Source organism: Gastrolobium bilobum, unplaced genomic scaffold (genome assembly GCF_033153095.1).
Source record: "Gastrolobium bilobum isolate Gb01-03AN ecotype WA unplaced genomic scaffold, APGP_CSIRO_Gbil_v1 utg28196, whole genome shotgun sequence".
In the NCBI taxonomy this organism is placed as follows: domain Eukaryota; kingdom Viridiplantae; phylum Streptophyta; class Magnoliopsida; order Fabales; family Fabaceae; genus Gastrolobium; species Gastrolobium bilobum.
The window spans coordinates 168,985-182,395 of record NW_026897317.1 but is presented as its reverse complement, the minus strand read 5'-3'; positions in this window follow the sequence as shown (position 1 = coordinate 182,395).

The following is a 13,411-nucleotide window of genomic DNA, read 5'->3' as shown; positions in this document are numbered from 1 at the left end:
GTAAGGTTCACAGCTGGAGCATTCTCCAACTATGACGCTTACTCCTGCAACAGTTTATAATAACAATACAAAATGGAACATTTAACATCATCATATAAAAATATCATGTCGTCATCATCATCATCATATTCCTGCCGGCTTTTACGGACTTACGGAGATACCCAGAGTCCTCGTCAGGTTGCTACTGGAGTATCAGTGCACAGGCCAACATTTAATAGCATGGTTTTAAGTTTCAAAAATATCATAATCACATAATGTAAAGCACTATAAACATATTGCAGTCAGACCATAACTTATCATAGTTTCATAATGGTGGCATACATAGAGAGATTACTTCAACAACTGTAAACACTTACAGTGCTTGTCGTTCTTTACTTGTATACTTTCAACTTTTGATCTCTTTACTTGCCTGTTTGCTCCCTTGACTCCCTAACATCATCATATCATCTTTTAGTAACTTATATAACATTCAACATTTGTGTTTTATCCATGTATAGGTCTCGGCTTTGCAGGTTTAATTACCTAGAGGAGTTGTTTTGCTTACTTACCCACTTGTGTAGGTTTTAGGACATTATTAGGTCATCATAACACTTAATAGAATTATTAAAGATTTCATTCTAGGCATGTATAGGTTCGGCCACCATATATAAACATCTAGGAATATAATTTTTAAAACATGCTTTCAATTATATTATTAACTTAACATGGTTAGATCCTTTCAACATTAATCAAATAAAACCTCTTTTAGCTACATACCATTCGGCCTTATTGCCCTAAAATACCTAAGGGATTACTTCTAAAACATGCTTCTAACATTATTGATAATTTATCATATTTAAATCCTAGAGCATCATTCAAAACATCATCTCATATATCCGGCCAACTAAGGTTATGATCATGCAAAATTGATTTAGAACCTAGGCTACTAAACATGCTAATCTAACATCATCATTTCATCATCTTTCATATCATTTAAACATCTCTTCATGCTTATAATTATCATACATGGTTCGGCCTTCTAGGGATCATATACTTAGGATATCACTTTCACGCTTTTACATGTCATTCCTAACCAAGAAGGTTCATAGGCTTACCTTTGATGATGATCAACGACTTAAGGAAACACTTCTTGACCTTTGACTACTTTGAATCTTCTTGAATAAACTTCCTTCCTCCTTGAACATACAAGGCCGCAAGCTTAAAGAGAGGAGAAGAAGAATTTTCTTGCTTAGAGATGAAGGGTTCTTTGGTGGAATTGTTAGGAAGAAGGACTAAGATCCAGGCTTGTATTTGATCTTGGAACAATTAGGTATTTCTCACTAACACACTCACCATTTCGAAGCATTCATGGACTTCACAAAATGAACTAAACTCTTTGTTCTTTCCTTTGGTAGTGCCGCGGCTATAGAGGGAAAAAGGAGAGACTAAAGCTTGTTCAAATAGGCAACCTAGAAGCCTTGCCATTACTTGATTGCTGGTAGGTTTCGATCACATTAAATGAGAGTAAGGTGGTGATTTGTTGTCATAGGTTAGATTGCTTAATTTAGGGACAAGAACATGATGTCAATTTCCTTGATTAAGGAAATTTAGTGATTGCTTGATTTAAGGAATTGATGATGTGTGACTAATCGTCATTAAAAGTTGCTCCCTTGATTTAAGAAACAGAATTATTTGATTGATTGACATATTGTCATCAATTTGCTTGATTTAGGGAAAGTGATTGACTACTAATCATCATAATCCTAACTTCCTTGTTTAAAGGAATTTGACTGGCTTGACTTAAGGAAATTCGATTTGCATTTAATGGCTTGAAAATCAAATAAAATCAAATTCATTTCCTGCACCTAGGCCGCGGATTTTAAATGCTTGGAAGGAAAAGATTTCCTTTAATTTTGGACCATGATTTATTCCTTAAGATTATGGACCTTTAACCTATTAACCTGACCTAATTTGTGCATATTTTTCCATGATTTTATGACACTTTAAATTGACTTCTTTAGAGCTTGTTTTCTCTAGTAAAATTGTGGGCTTCTTGCTTGTAGGGAAAGAATTCTAATTTAATTCCTAGTCATATAGTACTTCTTTAGGTTTATTATGTCATGGCCTTACTTTGGGCTTTAACTTGATTTGAGTTTCATTTACCTTATTGGACTTTACTTTATCATATAGAGCTTTCTTTGTATCACTTGGACTTGTCCACATTAAATGGAATTAAAACTTCCTTTGTTGGGTTATACTTTGATCCATGAATTCATTGGATCTCTAATGCTTATGTCTTTGGTCCATTGGACCCATACTTCTAATTTACTTAATCATAAACTATTTCATCTGAAATGTCTCGTTTATTAATTATCACAATTCTTCATTAATCATGATACAATATTTAGGGTTGTTATATCCTCCCCCACTAATAAAATTTTCGTCCCGGAAATTACTATAACTCGGGGTACTTCTGTCTAATCTCATCTTCTCGCTCCCAAGTTGCTTCTTCGGGAGTCCTTCCTTGCCATTGCACTTTTACCATGGGTATCACCTTGCTGCGAAGCTGCTTCTCTTCTCTATCCAGAATCTTGATTGGTACCACCGGGATCTTCAAATTAGGTCGTACTTCCACTTCATCCGGTAATACAACATGTGAGGGATCGGCTACATATTTCTTCAATTGGCTAACATGAAATACATCGTGAAGATTTGCCAAATTTGGAGGTAATGCCAACTGATAAGCTACCGGCCCCACCCTTTTCAGAATCTGATAAGGACCGATATAACGCGGACTTAACTTTCTTACACCGAGTGCTCTTCCAATACCTGTAATAGGAGAGAGCTTAACAAATACATGTTCCCCTACTTCAAAGTCTAGGGGTCGGTGCTTCAAATCATAATAACTCTTTTGTCTGTCCTGAGCCTTCTGCATCCTGTCACGAATCATTTTTATCTGCTTAGTTGTTTCGTTCACCATATCTGGCCCAAACATTTCTTTATCGCCCACTTCTTCCCAGTATACAGGTGTTCGACACCTTCTTCCATACAGAGCTTCATACGGGGCCATTCCTATACTTGCATGATGACTGTTGTTGTAAGAAAATTCTGCCAAAGGCAGATACTGATCCCAACAACCTTCTCTTTCTAAAGCGCAAGCTCTTAACATGTCTTCCAGTGTCTGTATTGTTCTTTCAGTCTGTCCGTCTGTCTGCGGATGGTACGCCGTACTCAATCGTAATTGAGTTCCGAACGCCTGCTGTAATGAATACCAGAATCGGGATGTAAACTTAGGATCCCGATCACTGATTATACTTGCTGGTACTCCGTGCAGTCTTACAATCTCCTTCACATAAATTTGAGCCAGCTTCTCTGTCGTGTACGTTCCTTTCACCGGTATAAAGTGTGCTGACTTGGTCAATCTGTCGACCACTACCCAGATGGCATCGTAGCCTGCTTGAGTTCTGGGTAGTCTGGTTACAAAGTCCATAGAAATACTTTTCCATTTCCATTCGGGAATATGCAAGGGCTGTAGGGTGCCCGCTGGTCGTTGATGCTCTATCTTTACTTTCTGGCACACCATACATTTGCTTATGAATCTTCCAACATCTCTCTTCATTCCTTTCCACCAGAAATTATTCTTCATGTCTGCGTACATTTTGGTGGCTCCTGGGTGAATCGAGTACTGACTCTTGTGGGCTATTTCCATCACTTCATCTCTCAAGAGTCGTGTAGGGACGACAATTTTCCCTTGAAAGGTAATTATACCTTGTTGATTTAAACTAACTCCAGGTTGATTTCTTAACCGTTTCAAACAATCTACGGCTTGTTGGGCTTCCTTGATCCTCTCTAAGAGTTCATCTTGGATTTGTACTACGTAATATTCCTGTCCGCATTCACTGTTTACCACTGCGAGATTTAAATCTCGGAAATCTTCAATCAATTGTTGTTCGGCTATCATCATACTTGCAATTCCTCTGACTTTTCTGCTCAAGGCATCAGCAACTACATTCGCCTTGCCGGGATGATACTTTAGTTCAAAGTCATAATCTTTCAGGAATTCCATCCATCGGCGCTGTCTCATGTTCAGCTCCTTCTGATCAAATAAGTACTTGAGGCTTTTGTGGTCACTATATACTGTCGTAGTAGCACCGTATAAGTGATGACGCCATATCTTCAAAGCAAATACGATTGCTGCCAACTCAAGATCATGAGTGGGATAATTCTCTTCATGTGACTTCAACTGTCGAGATGCGTACGCGACTGGTCTGCCATTTTGCATAAGCACACATCCCAAACCCATCTTTGAGGCATCACAATAAACTTCAAATGGTTCTTCAGGGTTTGGTAATGTCAGCACTGGGGCTGTCGTCAGCATCTTCTTTAACTCCTGAAAGCAAACTTCGCATTCATCAGTCCACACAAAAGGGACTTCCTTCCTTGTCAATCGGGTGAGTGGTAACACCCGCTTCGAGAATCCTTCAATAAATCTTCTATAATACCCTGCCAATCCAAGAAAGCTTCTTATCTCTGTGACCGTCTTGGGTCGCTCCCAGTCAACTACTGCTTTGATTTTACTGGGGTCCACCGCTACTCCTTTATCTGATATCACATGCCCAAGGAATTGAATCTCGGGCAGCCAAAATTCACATTTGGATGGTTTGGCGTATAGCTGTTTCTCCCGTAATATTTGCAGCACGATTCTCAGATGCTCCTCATGCTCCTCCTTGCTCTTTGAGTATATCAATATGTCATCGATAAACACGACAACAAATTGATCCAGATAAGGTTTGAATATTTGATTCATATACCCCATGAACACTGTTGGGGCATTTTGTCAGTCCGAAAGGAATGACCAGGTACTCGTAGTGCCCATATCTTGATCTGAATGCTGTCTTCGGAACGTCTTCCGGCTTGATCCGGATCTGATGATATCCTGATCGGAGATCGATCTTTGAAAATACTCTTGCACCTCTCAGCTGATCAATTAAGTCCTCAATACGAGGCAGTGGGTACTTGTTCTTCACAGTAACCTTGTTGAGCTGTCGGTAATCCGTGCATAGTCTCATTGACCCGTCCTTCTTCTTCACAAATAATATTGGCGCTCCCCATGGAGACACACTGGGTCAAATAAAATTTTTCTTTATTAAGTCTTCCAATTGCTTCTTTAATTCCACAAGTTCAAGTGGTGACATATGGTAGGGCGCAATTGAAATTGGCCCAGATCCCGGTACTAGCTCAATTGAAAATTGTACCTCTCGTTCTGGAGGGAAATTGGTGATATCATCGGGAAAAACATCCTCAAACTCCTTAACCACTAGAATGTTGGACAGTGGTATCTCTTCTTCTCCTACAAGAGTTCCCATCATCATCATGGAGCATTCTCCTGTTTCAGGCGCTGAGTTTTCTTCCGCTCCTTCTTTGCCGATAATCAACCTGCGATTGCTGCAGTCAATCACCACTCGCTGCTTGGCGAGCCAGTCCATCCCTAGAATCACATTGATCTTCTCTAGTGGGAGGACTATGAAGTCCTGTTTGTACTTCTTTCCTTCATAGATAAATGCGACGTCTCTACATAGTAGGTACGCCTTAGCAACTTTTCCCGTCGCGATCATGATCCGCATAGGTACTTGCAGTCTATCAGTAAATAAATCGTACGCTTTCGCCACATAATCGGCGACAAAAGAATTCATAGCACCAGAATCAAATAGTACATCTAAATTTTCATGGCAAATATAGATCGTACCTTTGACCAGTTCAGCTGCCTGGTCTGCCGTGTGTTGATCAAGGGTGTAAACTCTGCCCATCCTTGGTGCTTCTTCTGTTGCTTGTTGGTTTCCCCATAGTGGACAATTCTTGACATAGTGTCCTTCTTTTCCACACTTGTAGCAGTTTGGGGTTCCACTTAGACAGTTACCGTAATGGGGCTTCTTGCATTTTGGACAGTTCGGAGGTTTGTTGTTGTGGCTGTTGTTTCCCCGGTAGTTTCCGGGTCTCTTGAACTTGTTGTCATCTCGCCTGGGCTGCCAGGGCTTTCCTCCGTTGTTTCCTCGCCATGGTCCAGTCTTTCCTTTATAACCATTCCCGCTAGCTTCCACGGGTTTCTTCTGTTGGCCAATAGCTTCCACTCTTCTGCATCGATTGATTAGGGTTGCAAAGTCACATGGGTCGTTGCCGGCTACTAGCTCAGCAATTCTGGGATTCAGACCCCTTTGAAACTTCGCCATCAGAAAGTCTGGTAAAGGCATTGCTCCTCTGTACGTTGCCAATCTTAGTAACTCATTAAACTTAGCATGATACTGGTCCACCGTCATCGTTCCTTGAACCAGTTTGTCAAATTCTCCTTGTTTACTATCCCGGATTGACATCAGAAAGTATTTCTCCAAGAACATTTCCTCGAACACGGCCCAAGTTATAACCGCATTCTGCATTTCCAACGGTTGGGACGCATTCGCCCACCAGTGGTGAGCATCTCCTTCCAGCATGTACGTCGAGAATAGCACCTTCTGATCGTCGGTGCATTGGATAACTCGAAAAATCTTGTCCATTGCTTGCAGCCATTGTACAGCTGCCATTGAGTCAGGACTTCCTTGAAAGGAGGGTGGTTAGTGCTTTCTAAACGTCAACAGTAGTCCTTGGTTATCTTGTCCTGCCGCACCGTTTCCTGGAGGAGGTCAGGGTCCTTCACCATGACCCCCGGCTCCTGTTCCCGAGCCGCTTGCTCCGTTATTGTTTGCATTAGCATTTGGGTTCCTTCTGATCTTATTCATTATATTCTGAAACATATCTCCCGTGTTGGTTTGTAATTGGGTGATGGTGTCCCGCAACGTGTTAATTTGTCCTTGTATATCTTGCGTAGGGGTTCTTCGTGGAGGCATCTTGCTGTACATAGATACAGCAAATGGTTAGTGTTCCATCCTAATCCGAAATTTTGCTCTGATACCATAAATGTAACACCCCAAATGTAAATACATATAGGGTGCACCTTCATCATGCATTCAACGCGCGGAAGTCTAAATTTAAACTTTACGAATGCAAATATCAGAGTGCGGAATGGAAACACATAACCATACTTATTCCATATAAAATTAAAAGCGTTAAAACGTCAATACAAAATAAATAACACTAAACATTATTTAATGTAATCCCAAAAAGATTAACTAATCATAAATAAAAACATAATTTATGCCGCATCATAAGCCCAGTCATAATGTGGTTGTGGTTCCTCTAGCCATTGTGTACTTAGTGCTTCATCGAAATCATAATGTGGAAAAGCTTCTATTAATAATTTCATAGCCTCAGTCCATAGGCCTCTATCTGTTAGATCCTTTAGTTTCTCTTCCCAGGTAGGTGGAGTTTCTTCTTCTTTACGTACCAGTCTCTTACCCTTTCTTTCCCACATAACTTTCTTATTACTTTCTTTCATCTTTTCCTGAAATGGGTGGTCAAGGGGGGTGAGATTTTGGGGAAAATCTCAGTAAGGTTCACAGCTGGAGCATTCTCCAACTATGACGCTTACTCCTGCAACAGTTTATAATAACAATACAAAATGGAACATTTAACATCATCATATAAAAATATCATGCCGTCATCATCATCATCATATTCCTGCCGGCTTTTACGGACTTACGGAGATACCCAGAGTCCTCGTCAGGTTGCTACTGGAGTATCAGTGCACAGGCCAACATTTAATAGCATGGTTTTAAGTTTCAAAAATATCATAATCACATAATGTAAAGCACTATAAACATATTGCAGTCAGACCATAACTTATCATAGTTTCATAATGGTGGCATACATAGAGAGATTACTTCAACAACTGTAAACACTTACAGTGCTTGTCGTTCTTTACTTGTATACTTTCAACTTTTGATCTCTTTACTTGCCTGTTTGCTCCCTTGACTCCCTAACATCATCATATCATCTTTTAGTAACTTATATAACATTCAACATTTGTGTTTTATCCATGTATAGGTCTCGGCTTTGCAGGTTTAATTACCTAGAGGAGTTGTTTTGCTTACTTACCCACTTGTGTAGGTTTTAGGACATTATTAGGTCATCATAACACTTAATAGAATTATTAAAGATTTCATTCTAGGCATGTATAGGTTCGGCCACCATAGATAAACATCTAGGAATATAATTTTTAAAACATGCTTTCAATTATATTATTAACTTAAGATGGTTAGATGCTTTCAACATTAATCAAATAAAACCTCTTTTAGCTACATACCATTCGGCCTTATTGCCCTAAAATACCTAAGGGATTACTTCTAAAACATGCTTCTAACATTATTGATAATTTATCATATTTAAATCCTAGAGCATCATTCAAAACATCATCTCATATATTCGGCCAACTAAGGTTATGATCATGCAAAATTGATTTAGAACCTAGGCTACTAAACATGCTAATCTAACATCATCATTTCATCATCTTTCATATCATTTAAACATCTCTTCATGCTTATAATTATCATACATGGTTCGGCCTTCTAGGGATCATATACTTAGGATATCACTTTCACGCTTTTACATGTCATTCCTAACCAAGAAGGTTCATAGGCTTATGATGATCAACGACTTAAGGAAACACTTCTTGACCTTTGACTACTTTGAATCTTCTTGAATAAACTTCCTTCCTCCTTGAACATACAAGGCCGCAAGCTTAAAGAGAGGAGAAGAAGAATTTTCTTGCTTAGAGATGAAGGGTTCTTTGGTGGAATTGTTAGGAAGAAGGACTAAGATCCAGGCTTGTATTTGATCTTGGAACAATTAGGTATTTCTCACTAACACACTCACCATTTCGAAGCATTCATGGACTTCACAAAATGAACTAAACTCTTTGTTCTTTCCTTTGGTAGTGCCGCGGCTATAGAGGGAAAAAGGAGAGACTAAAGCTTGTTCAAATAGGCAACCTAGAAGCCTTGCCATTACTTGATTGCTGGTAGGTTTCGATCACATTAAATGAGAGTAAGGTGGTGATTTGTTATCATAGGTTAGATTGCTTAATTTAGGGACAAGAACATGATGTCAATTTCCTTGATTAAGGAAATTTAGTGATTGCTTGATTTAAGGAATTGATGATGTGTGGCTAATCGTCATTAAAAGTTGCTCCCTTGATTTAAGAAACAGAATTATTTGATTGATTGACATATTGTCATCAATTTGCTTGATTTAGGGAAAGTGATTGACTACTAATCATCATAATCCTAACTTCCTTGTTTAAAGGAATTTGACTGGCTTGACTTAAGGAAATTCGATTTGCATTTAATGGCTTGAAAATCAAATAAAATCAAATTCATTTCCTGCACCTAGGCCGCGGATTTTAAATGCTTGGAAGGAAAAGATTTCCTTTAATTTTGGACCATGATTTATTCCTTAAGATTATGGACCTTTAACCTATTAACCTGACCTAATTTGTGCCTATTTTTCCATGATTTTATGACACTTTAAATTGACTTTTTAGAGCTTGTTTTCTCTAGTAAAATCGTGGGCTTCATGCTTGTAGGGAAAGAATTCTAATTTAATTCCTAGTCATATAGTACTTCTTTAGGTTTATTATGTCATGGCCTTACTTTGGGCTTTAACTTGATTTGGGTTTCATTTACCTTATTGGACTTTACTTATCATATAGAGCTTTCTTTGTATCACTTGGACTTGTCCACATTAAATGGAATTAAAACTTCCTTTGTTGGGTTATACTTTGATCCATGAATTCATTGGATCCCTAATGCTTATGTCTTTGGTCCATTGGACCCATACTTCTAATTTACTTAATCATAAACTATTTCATCTGAAATGTCTCGTTTATTAATTATCATAATTCTTCATTAATCATGATACAATATTTAGGGTTGTTATACTACCCGGGTAAATATGCATGGTTCTTGAAGAAATTAAGAACAAAGTCAAGTCAATTAATGTTGCAAGCTATCCGTTGAAGAGCAAAAACAAAAACAAAAAAATCCAAACATTTCAGCTTCATAAAATGAATAATGAAAAATGAAGTAGACATGGTTCGTAAGGAGCCGTGTGAAGAAAATAAACTCATACTAGTCGCAGTTCCTTCAACAGTATTGACTAGACATTGGAAGCTGAAGAAACAAATTACATAGAAATTAAATAGAACATATGCAGATGGTGTATTATATCTATTCGATACCAGAAGGCACCAAGAGTAGGCAAATACTCATATTGAAAACATGGAGGAAATAAGTTTGCATTCTCATTAAAGACTGCAAAGGAAAATTTACAGATAACCAGGTGTTTAGGGAAAGCTAAAACACAGAACTAAAACGAAGGAATATACCAACACTCCAAGAAAGCAACCTTACTACCAGTCCGAACTAATTTCAAAGTTGGGACTCGTAGTCCCTCCCACTCAGCCATGTTAAAGTGTACATGTGTCCTCTTCGAGATTCGCAGTGATCTTATCACCCCTAACCGAGTCATTAGTTAACCATGCATATTTACCTGGGAATCCGCCTCCCTACTCGGATAAATAATTCAAACATTTTCCAGTTTTTTGAAATATACCCGAGTATTTCCTTCCTACCCGGGTATTTTAAAATTTTCAAAAAATACCTGGTAGGGAGTGGATACCCGGATAGGTTTGATGGTCAACGGTCAAACAGGGGTAGATTGATGTTATGTTTTTTGGGGAGGTTAAATTTTTGAAATAGTTTACAATCAAGGTCAATTTGATAATTAATTATTAAATAAAGGCTACCGCAGTCAAAAAACCAAGATATCCCCCATCTAATCCTTGTAAGCTGGGGTTTTATAAGCAATGATTTTTAGGACCCAGGTGTAAATTTTTATCGCCCAATTGATGTGTTGCTGTTAGGTGGGGCTAATGTCCAATTTTTCATGGGAACAATTGATCGTCCACCTTGCCTACATCAATACCGAGTAGTTGATTATCATGTATATGCAATTTAAATCTTGTGGTTGTCGGAACTTTAGTTTTGAAATAAATGAGGAGACTATACTATTAGGAAGTTAAAAAGCCGCTATACATTACACTGTTAGGATGAAATGGTTTGTGGTTTGCATCGGAATGATCTTAAATCATGACAATATTATTATTTTGGGAAATGATTAATTTATACCAATATAAGAATTACAAATCTTATAACACTTGCATCCAATACCTCTAATTTATTAGTCATATAAGTCATTGAATGCATGTAGAATCAATGATTAAAATTGGTGTAAACTCATCATTTTTACATTAGTATAAGTGCCTGTTTGGATCCTCTCTTTTTTAAGCTAGAAGCTACTTATAAGCATAAGCTAGGCCAAACAGGTTTTGGGAAAAGCTCTTATAACGAAAAGCTCTTTTTTTATAATGAAGAAAAAACTGAAAACTTTTTTTTAAGCTCTCATCTATTTTTCTTGAATTGTATGTTTTTTTTAATTGAAGAGTGATAAAGATAGAGAGATATATAATTTTCTTGAAATATGTGCTTTTAAGTAATTTTTAAGCTAAAACTTTTATGTAATTTCCAAACAGCTTTTAGCTTCTTTTTTAAGCTCTTTTTTAGCTTTAGCTTATAAGTAGCTTCTAGCTTAAAATTAAGAGGATCCAAACAGGCTTTTTAGTCCACGAAAAATGATGCTGATATTAATTTGGTTTCTGAAAATTAAGTGACACTAATTTAATTTCAGAAAAATAAAAGTTGACGTCAATCCTTGTGTGAAACCCTACTAGAATCTCTTTTGATGAATGAGACTCTTAGGATGCTATTTATGAGAGTCCCAAGTGAACCATTATTCTATGGGTCTGTTCTGTGTATCCGTGATTAAGTTTTCAAAATGGGATCTTCATTTCCCCTGATTTCTGAACGCTAATGCTCTACTCGTTACCCTTTTCTTGAAGCTTGTTGAGCTGCCTTAAAAGGTTGTAAAAATATCAACGATGGAAATCATAAAGGTGAAAATAAATATAAAGTATTAAATATGAGGAATCATAACCATACAAATATGGAAATAAATATAACCGTTAAATCCACTTAATCGATCTAACGGTGAAATTGATTGATAGTAAATCTAATTAGTTGTTACAGTATCCTACCCTTAAAAAAATCCCAAAAGGCATAAGCCAACTACAGCCAAGCCAATAAAGATTAATAGCCTTTTCCTCTTTTGCCTTTTTTTTTAATACAAACAGTAACGCTGAGATTTGAACCTATTACCTCGTGCAAATTATCTAAACCCCTCACCAAGACTACTAGTGGCTTTCTTTTGCCTTCTTATATTTGCACATTTTCTATGCAAAGGTTTCCGCATAACCTCTGGTTCAAGAACCAAGCCATTCTGAAATCTCATCCTAAAGATTGTTCCTGACTTACTGGATAGATTTAAATACTTCAAACTGAAAATGTAGCATGAATAACGTGTTTCTCCATGAGATCCAAAACCTCCAAAACACTAGGTTTGGGAAAGGATAGCTCCATGTTAATATTTTACATTCTATCGTATAAAATGGTTGTGTTTATGTCTCTTTTTTATAAATACTCACCAGTTTTAATAGAATCTCACTTATTTAATATTTATAAAAAAATACAGACATAAATTTTCATGTGATAAAGTTATGTTAAAATTTAATAATGCAATTGCCGCATGGCTGCTTGGAAATGGCCGAAGAGCATTAAAGCCTTGCTGAACGATTTAAATCTCAAACCAAGAGATGAAATACTGTTACTAGCAAATTGGACATTGTGAAACAGTTACGTACGGACCTTACCCAAAAGATAATTCAAAGATAGTGAGAGCCCATAAACTTGTGCATACTAACCCACTGATGTCATTTTCCTTTGTGCTCAAATGCGAAATGGAGAATTGGTTGTGTGAAATATAGAAGTTTAGATATATGATATGATTGTCAAATTAGTAGATCCTGCAAACCTTGTTCAGGATTTGGAGCAAACTTTTCAGAAGTTATGTGCTCACCAAATTCATTTGAATAGGGTTAAATGTGCTTTTGGAGTCCTGGCTGGAAAATTTTTAGAGTTTATGTTAACCCACAGAGGAATTGAAGCAAATCCAGATAAATGAAAGCAGTGTTAGACATGAAAGCTCCCAAAAATAAAAAGAAAGTTCAACAAATAACAGGTAGATTGGCTGTATTGACTAGATTTTTGCCAAAATCTACAAAAAATGATCTACCATTTCTCAAAATTATTGAAAACAGAAGCTAAATATGGATGGAACCAAATTTTGAAGCTGTATTTGAAAAAATTAAAAGATGTTTGGCAACAACTCCACTTCTATCAAAATTGGAATCAAGAGAAATCTTGATTTTATATTTGGTTGTTGGAGAAGAAGTAATAAGTGTTGCGTTAGTGAAAGAAGATATATTTTTTTAGCAGGGTTCTGAATTGAAATATCAGAAATTAGAGAAAATGGCATTTGTCTTACTCACTAC